This window comes from Oncorhynchus masou, chromosome 29 (genome assembly GCF_036934945.1).
Source record: "Oncorhynchus masou masou isolate Uvic2021 chromosome 29, UVic_Omas_1.1, whole genome shotgun sequence".
Lineage (NCBI taxonomy): Eukaryota > Metazoa > Chordata > Actinopteri > Salmoniformes > Salmonidae > Oncorhynchus > Oncorhynchus masou.
This window is the reverse complement of record NC_088240.1, coordinates 25,541,192-25,555,983: the sequence shown is the minus strand read 5'-3', so window position 1 is coordinate 25,555,983 and position 14,792 is coordinate 25,541,192. Positions and strand designations below refer to the sequence as shown.

The 14,792-nt window shown below is 44.2% G+C and overlaps 1 pseudogene; it reads right to left on the bottom strand.

Annotated features, from left to right (window-relative positions):
* LOC135519531 (ceramide kinase-like protein) overlaps positions 1 to 14,792 on the bottom strand; it is an 85,335-nt pseudogene that overhangs the window by 8,982 nt on the left and 61,561 nt on the right.

The following is a 14,792-nucleotide window of genomic DNA, read 5'->3' as shown; positions in this document are numbered from 1 at the left end:
TTGCCATTTCTTTTGTGGCAATATAGGCTTATGATGGTACAGACACAGGTCCCATCCTATTGGCCTATACACATTCCTGACCTCTTTCTGTCTCGCCCATATAATATATGGCTCCTGACCTCATACCTCATGAATATTCATGAAGGTCTAAAACATCCTGCCAGTTGGCCTTATTCACATGCATAAATATTACTTCATTAGAAAACCAACAAGCCCTCTACATCGGCCCGTCCTAAATAAGCATCACCATCCCTTGTTCAAATCAAGTGTTCTGTGTTCTTGTTTACATTATTTTGCTTATAACCCAAACATTTTGTCTGTCAGTTAATTGTCATCCACGATGAAATCGGGGAGGGGACTGTGGATCTGTGCATCTGTTCTCATCCGTGCATTCGTTCATACGTTTGTTAGTCACACGCAATGAACATCTGATCAAATGGCTACCCAGACTATTTGCATTTCCCCCCCTATTTTACACCTCTGCTACTCTCTGTTATTATCGATACATAGTCACTTTAATAACTCTACCTACATGTACATATTACCTCAATTACCTCGACTAACCGGTGACCCCACACATTGACTCTGTACCGGTACCCTCTGTATATAGTCTCGCTATTGTTATTTTACTGCTGCTCTTTAACTACTTGTTACTTTTATTTCTTATTCTTATTCATATTTTTTAAACTGCATTGTTGGTTAGGGGCTTGTAAGTAAGCATTTCACTGTAAGCTGTTGTATTTGGCGCATGCAACTAATACATTTGATTTGATATCTCAGACAGCTCTGGTCCGATTTTAATGAAACTTAGGTGAATGATGCCTCTTGCCATAGAGATCCGGCATTTACAACATTACACTGATTGGCCAGATGGTGGCACTATAACAAGATAAAAAATACTAAATTTGACCGAAAGTCATGAAATTTGTTACATAGGTCCCTCTCCTCAGAAGGAAGAAATTGGCCTCAGGGACCCATGAGGTCCACCATGATGGATTTTCCGCCATTTAGTATTTTGTGAAAAACGCTACTGTTCTAGCACCGAATGACCGATCTACAGGAAACTTGATATGTGACATCTATGGACATCAATCAGCGCAATATTTTCCAGACTAGTAACTAAAACAACATGTCCGCTATTGACCAATAAACATTCATGTGGATGTGGTCTGGAACATAAGTGCATATAAGTCAGTAAAGGATATTTGTATTGTAACGACCCTGGGTTTATACGCGTGGAAATCGACCCTGCCGCACGAGCATGCTTTTACGGCAAAGTCGATAGCGTGCCGTACCTCGGGCTCGAAGCTCGAGGGTTCGAGACCTGCTCCCTGCTGTTTCATTACATTGGTGTCAGAAGTGGTCAGATCTTGCATCCACAACAGTGCATGTGCTTGGCCAGTGAGCACGTTCCTGTAAGACATAGAGTCGCAAGCTAGTGCGAGGACGCGCTCTTTGAAAGGAGGGAGTAGTGTAGCATATAAGTCAGTAAAGGATATTTGTATTCTAACAACCCTGGGTTTTATATGCGCGCAAATCGACCCTGCCGCACGAGCATGCTTTTGCGGCACAGTCGATAACGCGCCGGACCTCGGGCTCGAAGGTCGAGGGTCGAGACCTGCTCCCTGCTGTTTCATTACAGTATTATAACACAATTTGGTACACATGTTGCAAACACTGTCAAGGCTCACATATGCACGAATATTCATATCGACCACATGGTGGTGCTATAACGGGAACATGCTAAGAGACATGAGTCTAGCGAACCCACACGATATCTCCGACACCACTGGCTGGATTTTAACAAAACTAGGGTGAATGATGCGTCTTGCCATAGAGAGCCAGCATTTACAAAATGACATTGATTGGCCCAAGGGGGGCGCTATAGTAATCAACTCTACATATGATAGTCACACGCAATATCTCAGACACCACTGGCCCGATTTTGATTAAACTTGGTGAATGATGCATCTAGCCATAGAAATTCATAATTTACAATATTACACTGAAAAGCCCAAGGGGGCGCTGCATCATTTTTGATCATGGTTAGTGATGCACTCAGCAGCCATAGGAGACAGAACCTAATTACCAAGCTGTCACCAAGCTTTGTGTCTGGCAAAACTAATTGGATAGGTCGTGTGGAGGGCTCTGTCTTTTGTCTTTCGCTTGTTTCTTTCTTATTTCTATTTTCCCATCGCTGTTGTCACCCACGATGAAATCGAAAGGGGGCTGTGGATCTGTCTCTGTCTATACGTTTGTTCATTAGTTGCACGTAATATCTACAACTCCACTGGCACGATTTTGACGAAACTTGGGTGAATGATGCATCTTGCCATATAGATCCGGCAGTTGCAAAATTACACTGATAGGCCAAACTAAAATTCAAAACTTTGATCAAGCATATATCCTGTCTCATTTGAGCTTGAAATGTTGTCACTCATTGGCCCAAGGGGGTGCTGCATCATTAGTGTGGGACAACAGGTTTACTGTTGCCTTGTTTCTAATCAGGTGAGATTTGAAATTCAGACATGTCAAAATGAGATTCAGACATGTCAAAACTTCAGAAATGTTGTTTGTTTGCATTTTCATTTTCATCATTTAATTATCTGATTCTCCTCCATATTGGTTATTCAGAATAAAGTGTGAATGCTATTATGTGTAGAAGAATCTGAACACAATTCCAATCATCTATCACCATAACCACTGACAGAACTGGACTGACTGAACTTGCTAGAAGTCCCTCCTAGTTCAGTGTTGGAACTATGTATTACAGAGCCGTATGGCCTGTAATGTAAGACAAAGAGGATTTAATGAAGAGTAGGGTTATCTCGTGTAGTTGGGGTCAACGTTTGTTTAATAATAACAGTTTATTGTAGCATGCGTGATTGTTTCAATAGGATTAAACTTTGTACTGTACACAAAATGTTCTGCATCAAATCAAATTGTATTGGTCACATACACATGTTTAGCAGATGTTATTGCGTGTGTAGAGAAATGCTTGTGCTTCGCGTTCCGACAGCGCAGCAATATCTTACAAGTAATATCTAACAATTCCACAACAAACACCTAATACACACAATCTAAGTAAAGGAACGGAATAAGAATATGTAAAACACATGGATGAGCAATGTCAGATGAGCAATGCATAGGCTAAGAAGCAATATATAGTATAGAATAGAGAATATACATATGAGTTGAGTAATGCAAGATATGTAAACGTTATTAAAGTGACATTATTAAAGTAACTAATGTTCCATTTATTAAACTGGCCAATGATTTCAAGTATGTATGTAGGCAGCAGCCTCTCTGTGCTAGTGATGGCTGTTTAACCTGATGGGGCTATGGGAAATACTGCCCCCTTTGGATGAATTGTGTGCCCAAAGTAAACTAAAACAAAAACTGTCAAAAATTGCTAATATATGCATATAATAATTATTATTGAATAGAAAACACTCTAAAGCTTCTAAAACCGTTCGAATTATGTCTGTATGTAAAGCAGAACTCACAGGGCAGCCATTCTCCCAAACTCTCTCTCTCTCCTAAGAAAGTTGCTCCAACTTTGATGTCATCGCCCCCACCCTTGCCAACCAGCTATGGATCTGGGAACAGTTTCTATTTCTTCAGCTCGCTCCCGGCTTTCAATGAGACGTGCAACGGAGAAAATAGCACGAGCTTTGACTGCTTGGTGGGCAAAATACTGAGGTGTCACGAGTTTTCAGGAGCGCGCTCTGGAAAAACAGACTTTTTTTCCCAATCTGGTTGAAGAGAGTTCGTTACGTTTGATTTAATCGCCAATTGTTTTGTACGTTAAAAACATCCTAAAGCTTGATTCTGCACTTAGTTTGACCAGTTTAGTTGACATATAATTTGTAAATTTGAAGTTTTGATGCGCAATTTTCGTGATCAGAAGTCCTTTTTGGGGTAATTCACCTGAAGATGTTAGCTTTTGCTAATACAAAGACACACCAACTGCAACCAAACGTTATATTAGGTAAGTATAACTCCTTCCACGGCATTCTTGTCGAAGACCATCAAAGGTAAGGGAATATTTATGTTATAAAATTGTATTTTTGTCGAATCCAACATAGTAGAGAAATAATGCTAACGGCTGAGCGCCATCTCAGATGATTGAATAGTGAACGAATTCTGTAACGTTAAAAATAAATGTAACACAGCGTTTGCATTAAGAAGAAGTGTATCTTTCTAAATATATGTAGAACATGTATATTTAGTCAAAGTTATTGATGTTTATTGCTGTTATCTGGCGTTAGCTGCTGGAGATATTTATAATTTCTCCGGTCATTTCTGCTGCATTTTTTGAACATGGCTCAATGTAAATGGAGATTTATGGATATAAATTGCATATTATTGAAAAAAACATAAATGTACTGTGTAACATGTGCTATTACTGTCATCTGATGAAGATTTTCAAAAGGTTAGTGAATTATTTTTCTTTTAATCCTGCATTTGTGATTGTGCTATTTTGCATAGCCATGTGGCTACATATTGTATGTTTCCCTAGTGGTGGTTTAACATAAATATGTGCTATGTTTTCGCTGTAAAACATTTTAAAATTCTGACATGCTGGGTAGATGAACAAGGTGTTTATCTTTCATTTAAGCTATTGGACTTGTTAATGTGTGGAGGTTAAATATTCTTAAGAATATTTTTGCTTTCCCTGCGCCACCGTTTGGGCTGAAGGGGGGGAGGGGTTCCTAGTTGGGAACCCGTAGCCCCTTTTAACAGTCTGATGGCCTTGAGATAGAAGCTGTTTTTCAGTCTCTCGGTCCCAGCTTTGATGCCTCTGTACTGACCTCGCCTTCTGGATGGTAACGTGGTGAACAGGCAGTGGCTCGGGTGGTTGTTGTCCTTGATGATCTTTTTGGCCTTCCTGCGACATCAGGTGATGTAGTGTCCTGGAAGGCAGGTAGTTCACCCCCGGTGATGCGTTGTGCAGACCGCACCACACTCTGGAGAGCCCTGTGGTTGTGGGCGTTGCAGTTGCCGTACCAGGCGGTGATACAGCCCGACAGGATGCTCTCAATTGTGCATCTGTAAAAGTTTAGGTGTTAAGACACATTTCGTCAGCCTTCTGAGGTTGAAGAGGCGCTGTTGTGCCTTCTTCACCACACTGTCTATGTGGACCATTTCAGTGTGTCAGTGATATGTACGCCGAGGAACTTAAAACTTTCCACCTTCTTAAAACTTTCCACCACTTTCCACCGTCGATGTACTCCCTCTGCTGTTTCCTGAACTCCTTTGTTTTATTGACTTTGAGTGAGAAGTTATTTTCCTGACACCATACTCCGAGAGCCCTCACCTCCTCCCTGTAAGTTGTTGCGTCATTGTTGATAATCAAGCTTGCTACTGTTGTGTCGTCTGCAAACTTGATGATTGAGTTGGAGGCATGCATGGCTACACAGTCATGGGTGAACAGGGAGTACAGGAGGGGGCTTTGCACGGACCCTTGTTGGGCCCCAGTGTTTCCTACCTTCACCGCCTGGTGGCGGCCCGTCAGGAAGTCCAGGACCCAATTGCACAGGCTGGTTTTCTTTTTGTAGTCCGTGATTGTCTGTTGACCGCCGTCTCACGTCTGAGACATTGAATTGCAACTCTACTTTGTCTCAAAACTGACATTTTGCTTGTTTGATTGTCTTGCGGAGGGAATGACTACTCTGTTTGTATGCTGCCATATTGCCAGTCGTCTTGGTTAAATGCAATGGTACACGCTTTCAGTTTTGCGAGAATGCGGCCTTCAATCAACGGTTTCTAGTTCAGGTAGGTTTTAATAGACAGTGGGTACAATATCTCCTATACACTTCCTTAAAAACTCACTCACCGAATCAGCGTATACGTCGATATTATTCTCTGAGGCTACCCGGAACATATTCCAGTTCACGTGATCAAAACAATTGTGGATTCCGATTGGTCAGACCAGCGTGGAATAGTCCTAAGCACGGGTACATCTTGTTTGAGTTTCTTCCTATAGGAGTTAGAGTAACAATGGTCCAGTGTTTTTATAGTAACAATGGCCCAATGTTTTTCCAGCGCGAGTGCTCCAGTCGATATGCTGATAGAATTTAGGTAGCCTTTTCCTCAAATTGGCTTTGTTAAAATCCCCAGCTACAATAAATGCATCCTCAGGATGTATGTTATACAGTTTGCATAAAGTCCAGTAAGGTTCAGTGAAGTTCCTTGAGGGCCGTTGTGGTATCGCTCATTGGATGTGGCAGGGCTTGCCAACTATTACAGACTACAAAGGGAAGCCCAGCCCAAGAGCTGCACAGTGACACGAGCCTACCAGATGAGCTAAATTACTTCAAAGCTCGCTTCGAGGCAAGTAGCACTGAAACATGCATGAGAGAATCAGCTGTTCCAGACGACTGTGTGATCATGCTCTCCACAGCCAATGTGAATAAGACCTTTAACACAGGTGAACATTCATAAGGCCACAGTGCCAGACGGATTACCAGGACGTGAACCCCGAACACGCTCTGACCAACTGGCAAGTGTCTTCCCTGACATTTTCAACCTCTCCCTGTCTGAATCTGTAATATGAACATGTTTCAAGCAGACCACCATAGTCCCTGTCCCCAAGAACACTAAGGTAACATGCTTAAATAACTACTGACCCGTAGCACTCACGTCCAAAACCATGGAGTTCTTTGAAAGGCTTGTCATGGCTCACATCAACACCATTATCCCATAAACCAGAGATCCACTCCAATTTGCATACCGCCTTAACAGATCCAAAGGTGACGCAATCTCTATTGCACTCCACACTGCCCTTTCCCACCTAGACAAAAATAACACCTATGTGAGAATGCTATTCATTGACTACAGCTCAGCGTTCAACACACCCTCAAAGCTCATCACTAAGCTAAGGACCCTGGGACAAAACACCTCCCTCTGCAACTGGATCCTGGACTTCCTGACGGGCCGCCCCCAGGTGGTAAGGGTAGGTAACAACACATCCACCACACTGATCCTCAACACAGGGGCCCCTCAGGGGTGCGTGCTCAGTCCCCTCTTGTACTCCTTGTTCACTCATGACTGCACGGCCAAGCACAACTCCAACACCATCATATAGTTTGCAGATGACACAACAGTGGTAGCCCTGATCACCGACAATGACAAGACAGCCTATAGGGAGGAGGTCCGAGGCCTGGCCATGTGGTGCCGGGACAGAAATCTCTCCCTCAATGTGATCAAGACAAAGGAGATGATTGTGGACCGAAGACGCCCCCATTCTCATCGACGGGACTGTAATGGAGCAGGTTGAGAGCTTCAAGTTTTTTGGTGTGCACATCACCAACAAACTAACATGGTCCAAGCACACTAAGACAGTCGTGAAGAGGGCACGACAAAATCTATTCCCCCTCAGAAGACTGAAAAGATTTGACATGGTTCCTCAGATCCTCAAAAGGTTCTACAGCTGCATCATCGAGAGCATCCTGACTGGTTACATCACTGCCTGGTATGCCAACTGCCCAGCCTCCAACCGCAAGGCACTACAGAGGGTAGTGCGTATGGCAAGTACATCGGCCCAGCCCTTCCTGCCATCCAGAAGCTCTATACCAGGCGGTGTCAGAGGAAGGCAATAAAAATTGCCAAAGACTCCAGCAACCCTAGCCATAGAATATTCTCTCTGCTACCACATGGCAAGTGGTACCGGAGCGCTAGAGTCTAGGTCCAAGAGGCTTCTAAACAGATTCTACCCCCAAGCCATAAGACTCCCAAACATCTAAACAAATGGCTACCCAGACTATGTGCATTGCCCCCCCTCCTCTTTTAAACTGCTGCTACTCTCTGTTATTATCTATGCAACAGTCACTTTAATAACTCTACCTACAGTTGAAGTCGGAAGTTTACATACACCTGAGCCAAATACATTTAAACTCAGTTTTTCACAATTCCTGACATTAAATCCCAGTAAAAATGCCCTGTCTTAGGTCAGTTAGGATCACCACTTTATTTAAAAAATGTGAAATGTCAGAATAATAGTATAGAAAATGATTTCTTTCAGCTTTTATTTCTTTCATCACATTCCCAGTGGGTCAGAAGTTTACATACACTCAATTAGTATTTGGTAGCATTGCCTTTAAATTGGTTAACTTGGGTCAAATATGTCAGGTAGCCTTCAAGAAGCTTCCCACAATAAGTTGGTGGAACATTTGCCCATTCCTCCTGACATAGCCGGTGTAACTGAGTCAGGTTTGTAAGCCTGCTTGCTCGCTCACGCCTTTTCAGTTCTCTCCACAAATTTTCTATGGGATTGAGGTCAGTGCTTTGTGATGGCCACTCCAATGCCTTGACTTTGTTGTCCTTAAGCCATTTTGCCACAACTTTGGAAGTATTCTTCGGGTCATTGTCCTTTTGGAATAGCCATTTGCAACAAAGCTTTAACTTCCTGACTGATGTCTTGGGATGTTGCTTCAATATATCCACGTCATTTTCTTTCCTCATTAAGCCATCTATTTTGTGAAGTGTACCAGTCCCTCCTGCAGCAAAGCACCCCACAACATGATGCTGCTTGATGGTTGGGATGGTGTTCTTTGGCTTGCAAGCATCCCCCTTTTTCCTCCAAAAATAACGATGGTCATTATGGCCAAACAGTTCTATTTTTGTTTCATCAGACCAGAGGACATTTCTCCAAAAGGTACGATCTTTGTCCCCATGTGCAGTTGCAAACTGTAGTCTGGCTTCTTTATGGCGGTTTTGGAGCAGAGGCTTCTTCCTTGCTGAGCGGCCTTTCAGGTTATGTCGATATAGGACTTGTTTTACTGTGTATAAAGATACTTTTGTACCTGTTTCCTCCAGCATCTTCACAAGGTCATTTGCTGTTGTTCTGGGATTGATTTGCACCTTTCACACCAAAGTACGTTAATCTCTAGGAGACAGAATGTGTCCCTTTCCTGAGCGGTATGACGGCTGCGTAGTCCCATGGTGTTTATACTTGGTACTATTGTTTGTACAGATGAACGTGGTACCTTCAGGCATTTGGAAAAAGCTCCCAAGGATGAACCAAACCTTTTTTCTCATGATGTCAAGCAAAGAGGCACTGAGATTGAAGGTAGGCCTTGAAATTAATCCACAGGTACACCTCCAATTGACTCAAATGATGTAATTTAGCCTATCAGAAGCTTCTAAAGCAATGACAAAATCTTCTGGAATTTTCCAAGCTGTTTAAAACCATTTTGGGATAGGGGGCAGCATTTTCATGATTGGATGCAAAGCATGCCCAGAGTAAACTGCCTGCTACTCAGTCCCAGTTGCTTATATATGCATATTAGTAGTCTATTAGGATAGAAAACACTCTAAAGTTTCTATAACAATTTGAATGATGTCTGTGAGTATAACTGAACTCATATGGCAGGCAAAAACCTGAGAAAACTCCAACCAGGAAGTGGGAAATCTGAGGTTTGTAGTTATTCAACGCTTGGCTTATCGAAACACAGTGTCTATGGGGTCAAATTGCACTTCCTAAGGCTTCCACTAGATGTCAACAGTCTTTAGAACCTTGTTTGAGGCTTCTACTGTGAAGTGGGGGCTCATGAGTTCTCATGAGTCAATGGTCTGGCAGAGTGCCACAAGCTCGTGATGCTCATTCATGTGAGAGTTAGCTCACATTCCATTGAATTTCTGAAGGCAAAGGAATTCTCCGGTTGGAACATTATTGAAGATTTATGATAAAAACATCCTAAAGATTGATTTTATACATCGTTTGACATGTTTATACGGACTGTAATGGAACTTTTGGACTTCTTGTCTGCACCTAGTGCTCGCGGGTCATGAAGTTGGATTACTGGGCTGAACGCGCTAACAACAAGGGGGACAACTTTGGACATAAATTATGAACTTTATCGAACAAATCAAACATTTATTGTGGAACTGGGATTCCTGGGAGTGCATTCTGATGAAGACCATCAAAAGTAAGTGAATATTTATAATGCTATTTCTGACTTCTGTTGACTCCAACATGGCTGATATCTCTTTGGCTTGTTTTGTCGTCTGAGCACCGTACTCAGATTATTGCATGGTTTGCTTTTTCAGTAAAGTTTTTTTTAACTCTGAGAAGTCTATCATTAATTCTGTGAATAACACTTGTATATTTTATCAATGTTTATTATGAGTATTTCTGTAAATTGATGTGGCTCTCCGCAAAATCACTGGATGTTTTGGAAGCAAAACATTACTGAACGTAACACGCCAATGTAAACTGAGATTGTTGGATATAAATATGCACTTTATCGAACAAAACATACATGTATTGTGTAACATGTTGTCCTCTGAGTGTCATCGGATGAAGATCATCAAAGGTTAGTGATTCATTTTATATCTATTTCTGCTTTTTGTGACTCCTTTCTTTGGCTGAAAAAATGGCTGTGAGTGTTTTTGTGACTTGGCTCTGACCTAACATAATTATATGTTGTACCTTTGGCTGTAAAGTCTTTTTGAAATCGGACACGATGGGTAGATTAACAAGAAGTTTGTCTTTCATTTGAAGTATTGCACTCATTAATGTGTGAAAGTTACATATTTCGGAAAAATATTTTTGAATTTTGAGCGCTGCCTTTTCAGCGGAATGTTGTCGAGGGTGCCGCTATCTGTCTGTAAACAACTGTTGGAAAAATGACTTGTGTCATGCACAAAGTAGATTTCCTGACAGACTTGCCAAAACTATAGTTTGTTAACAAGAAATTTGTGGAGTTGTTGAAAAACAAGTTTTAATGACTCCAACCGAAGTGTATGTAAACTTCCGACTTCAACTGTACATGTACATATTACCTCAATTACCTCGACTAACCATATTGACTCTGTATAGGTACCCCCTGTAAATAGCCTCGCTATTGTTATTTTACTGCTGCTCTTTAATTATTTGTTACTTGTATTTCTTTTTATTTAATTTTTTGTAAGGTATTTTATACATATATATTTTAACTGCATTGTTGGTTAGGGCTTGTAAATAAGTATTTCACTGTAAGGAATACCTTATATATATATATAGTCAGGACCCGGTTTCGAACCTGGGTCTCCGGAGTGAGAAACAGTCACTTAACCAACTGAGCCACGAATAGACAGCAGAACCCAGAAGATGAGGCAGACACAGCAGTACTTAAGACGGTGTATTTAATAAAGAAAAAATCCTAAAATACAAAAAATGGCAAATCCAAAAGGTGGTAGGAAAAACACAAAAAGACCTCAAAAGAAACTCACCAAAAATAAACAAAAACAAAAAAACAGAATACCACAAGAACTTCACCCGGAATCGACAAGAGCACACAGAACACTAGGGCAGGGTGCTAACATACAAACACAGAGCACAGAACTGAGGGAAACAAAGGGTTTAAATACAATCAGGGGAAACGAGACACAGGTGCAAATAATAATGGGGATCAAGGGAAAAACATAGGGACAAAAAGCACAATGGGGACATCTACTGACCAAAACCCGGAACAACCCTGGCCAAATCCTGACAGAATCCCCCCTAGGAACGGCTCCTGACGTTCCTACCAGCTCTCTCAGGGTGGAGGACCCTGAACTGACGAATGAGGTCAGGGTCCAGGATGTCTTTGGCAGGAACCCAGGAGCGCTCCTCAGGACCGTAGCCTTCCCAGTCCACCAGATACTGCCAGGACCGCTGCACCCGGCGGGAATCCAGTATCCGGTGGACGGTATAAGCCGGCTGGCCTCCAATGACACGAGGCGGAGGGGGAGGTCTGTCTGCCGGGACAAGGGGAGAAAAAACAACAGGTTTTAACAATGACACATGAAATGTGGGATTAATCTTAAGGGATCTGGGTAAGTGTAGGCGATAAGAAACTGGGTTAACTCTCCTGGCAACCTTGAAGGGACCGATGTATTTTTGGGACAGCTTGCGAGACTCCACCCGTAGAGGTAAGTCTCTTGTGGAAAGCCAGACTCTCTGGCCGGGGCGCAGGGTAGGCCCGGGACGGCGACGTCTGTTGGCTTGTTGTTGATACCTCTGTGAGGAACGCATCAGATTAAGACGGGTCTTCCTCCACATAAGCCGACAGCGTCTGACGAACCTCAAGGCTGAAGGCACTCTGACTTCTGCCTCCTGGTCCGGGAACAATGGAGGAGCATAGCCAAACTGACACTCGTGCGGGGACATACCAGTGGAGGAGGAGCGCAAGGTGTTGTGCGCGTATTCGGCCCAAACAATAAAGGATGACCATGTGGACGGGTTGTCACGAGTCATACATCGGAGGGTGGTTTCCAGCTCTTGATTCATCCTCTCTGTTTGGCCGTTGGACTCCGGATGGTACCCTGAAGATAGACTGGCAGAAGCCCCCATGAGTTGGCAGAAGGCCTTCCAAAACCTTGAGGCGAACTGGGGACCTCTGTCAGAAACCACATCTTGAGGAATGCCGAAGACTCGGAACACATGATTAATTACCAACTCAGCCGTTTCCTTGGCAGAAGGTAACTTAGTCAGAGGGACGAACCTGGCCGCCTTTGAAAACCTGTCGATTATGACTAGGATAGTAGTATTGCCATGGGATGGAGGAAGTCCAGTAATAAAGTCCAATGAGATATGGGACCAGGGTCTGTGGGGAACAGGTAAAGGGTGAAGGAGTCCTTGAGGGCGGAGGTGAGAAGATTTGCCCTGGCAGCACACGGGGCAGGCATTGACGAAAGTGGCAACGTCTTCTCTTATGGTAGGCCACCAGAACTTACGCTGGATAAACTCCAAGGTGTGACCTATGCCCGGATGACAGGTGAGGCGAGAGGAGTGCCCCCACAGAAGGACCTGAGTCCTCACTGCCTTGGGGACAAACAACCGATTGGCAGGGCCTCCTTTAGGGTCCGGTTCGCTAGCTTGAGCACGTCTCACGGTATCCTCAACTTGCCACGAGATCGGAGCCACAATCTTAGCAGCAGGAAGGACAGGCATGTCCGTGTCATCTCGAATGGCAGGAGCGTAGACTCGGGACAGGGCATCCGGTTTGAGATTCTTCGACCCGGGCCGATAGGTGAGGATAAACTGGAATCGATTGAAGAAAAGAGACCATCTAGCTTGTCTAGAGTTCAATCGCTTAAGCCTGCTGGATATACTCCAGATTTTTGTGGTCCGTAAGCACTTGAAACGGGTGAGAAGCCCCCTCGAGCCAGTGTCTCCATTCCTTCAATGCCATCTTAACCGCTAGGAGTTCACGATCCCCCACATCGTAGTTCCTCTCAGTCGGGGTAAGCCGGTGTGAGAAGAAAGCGCACGGATGAAGCTTCTTGTCTTCACCCCTCTGAGACAGGACAGCTCCAACACCAACCTCTGATGCGTCTACCTCCACCACAAATGGTTCATCCGTAGTCGGTAGTATCAGGATGGAAGCAGAGAGGACGCGCTGCTTGAGTCCTTGGAAGGCCGTCTCAGCTTCTCTTCCCCACAAAAACCTTGCATTGCCACCTTTGGTTAAAGCTGAGAGAGGAGCTGCCACCAAACTGAAGTTCTTGATGAACTTGCGGTAAAAGTTTGTGAAGCCCAGGAAACGCTGAACATCCTTAACGGATTTGGGGGTGGGCCAATCCGCTACCGCCCCTACCTTCCTAGGGTCCATTTGGACTCGACCGGGTTCCACTACAAATCCCAGGAATTGTACTCGGGATGAATGGAATTCACATTTTTCCGGCTTAACGTACAGATGGCTGTCCAGGAGGCGTTTGAGTACTTGTCTGACATGCTTAGTGTGTTCTTGAAGGAGCTCGAAAAGATGAGGATGTCATCCAAGTAAACGAACACAAATATGTTAAGCATATCCCTAAGCACATCGTTTATGAGCGCTTGGAACACCGCTGGGGCGTTGGTCAGGCCGAAGGGCATCACCAAGTATTCATAGTGACCAGTAGGCGTGTTGAAAGCGGTCTTCCACTCGTCACCAGGTCTGATCCGCACAAGATGGTATGCGTTCCGCAGGTCAAGCTTAGTGAAAACAACTGCTTCCTGGAGCAGCTCGAAGGCTGTGGCCATAAGGGGTAGTGGGTAACGGTTACGGACGGTTATGTCATTGAGTCCCCGGTAGTCGATGCAAGGACGTAATCCACCATCTTTCTTGGCCACAAAGAAAAACCCTGCTCCCGCCGGGGAGGTTGATGGACGCATGAGGCCTGCTTCCAGAGAGTCCTTGATGTAGGTATCCATAGCAGCTCGTTCGGGTGGAGATAGGGAAAAGATCCGACCCCTGGGGGGGCAAGTGCCCGGAAACAGGTCGATGGGGCAATCGTAAGATCTATGGGGTGGTAGCATGGTGGCCCTCTGTTTGCTAAACACCAGTTTGAGGTCATGGTAACACTCGGGAACTCGGGTCAGGTCGATGGATTCTAAAGACTCGGGAGTAGAACTCGGGAATTCTGGAAAATACAAGTAGCTTGGCACGTAGGACCCCACTGCTTGATAGTGCCCACAGACCAGTCGATGTGAGGGTTATGGCTGTGAAGCCAGGGGTATCCAAGGACGAGAGGGAACTCGGAACAGGAGATCAAATGAAAGTTCATCAATTCCTGGTGTTGTGAAACTGAAAGTCTCAAGGAGGTAGTGACATGAGTGACAAGTCCAGATCCCAAAGGGCTTCCATCCAATGTAGTAACCCTCATGGGGTCACTTAGAAGTTCAGAGGGAACGCCATTCTCCTTCGCCCAGACACCATCCATGAAGTTACCTGCGGCTCCAGAGTCTACCAAGGCTTGAAGGTGAAGCTTGTGGTTGTCCCAGGAGAGGGTGACTGGAATGAGCAGACGGGAGTTGGACGGATGGGAGGAGGTTATGTTTCCCG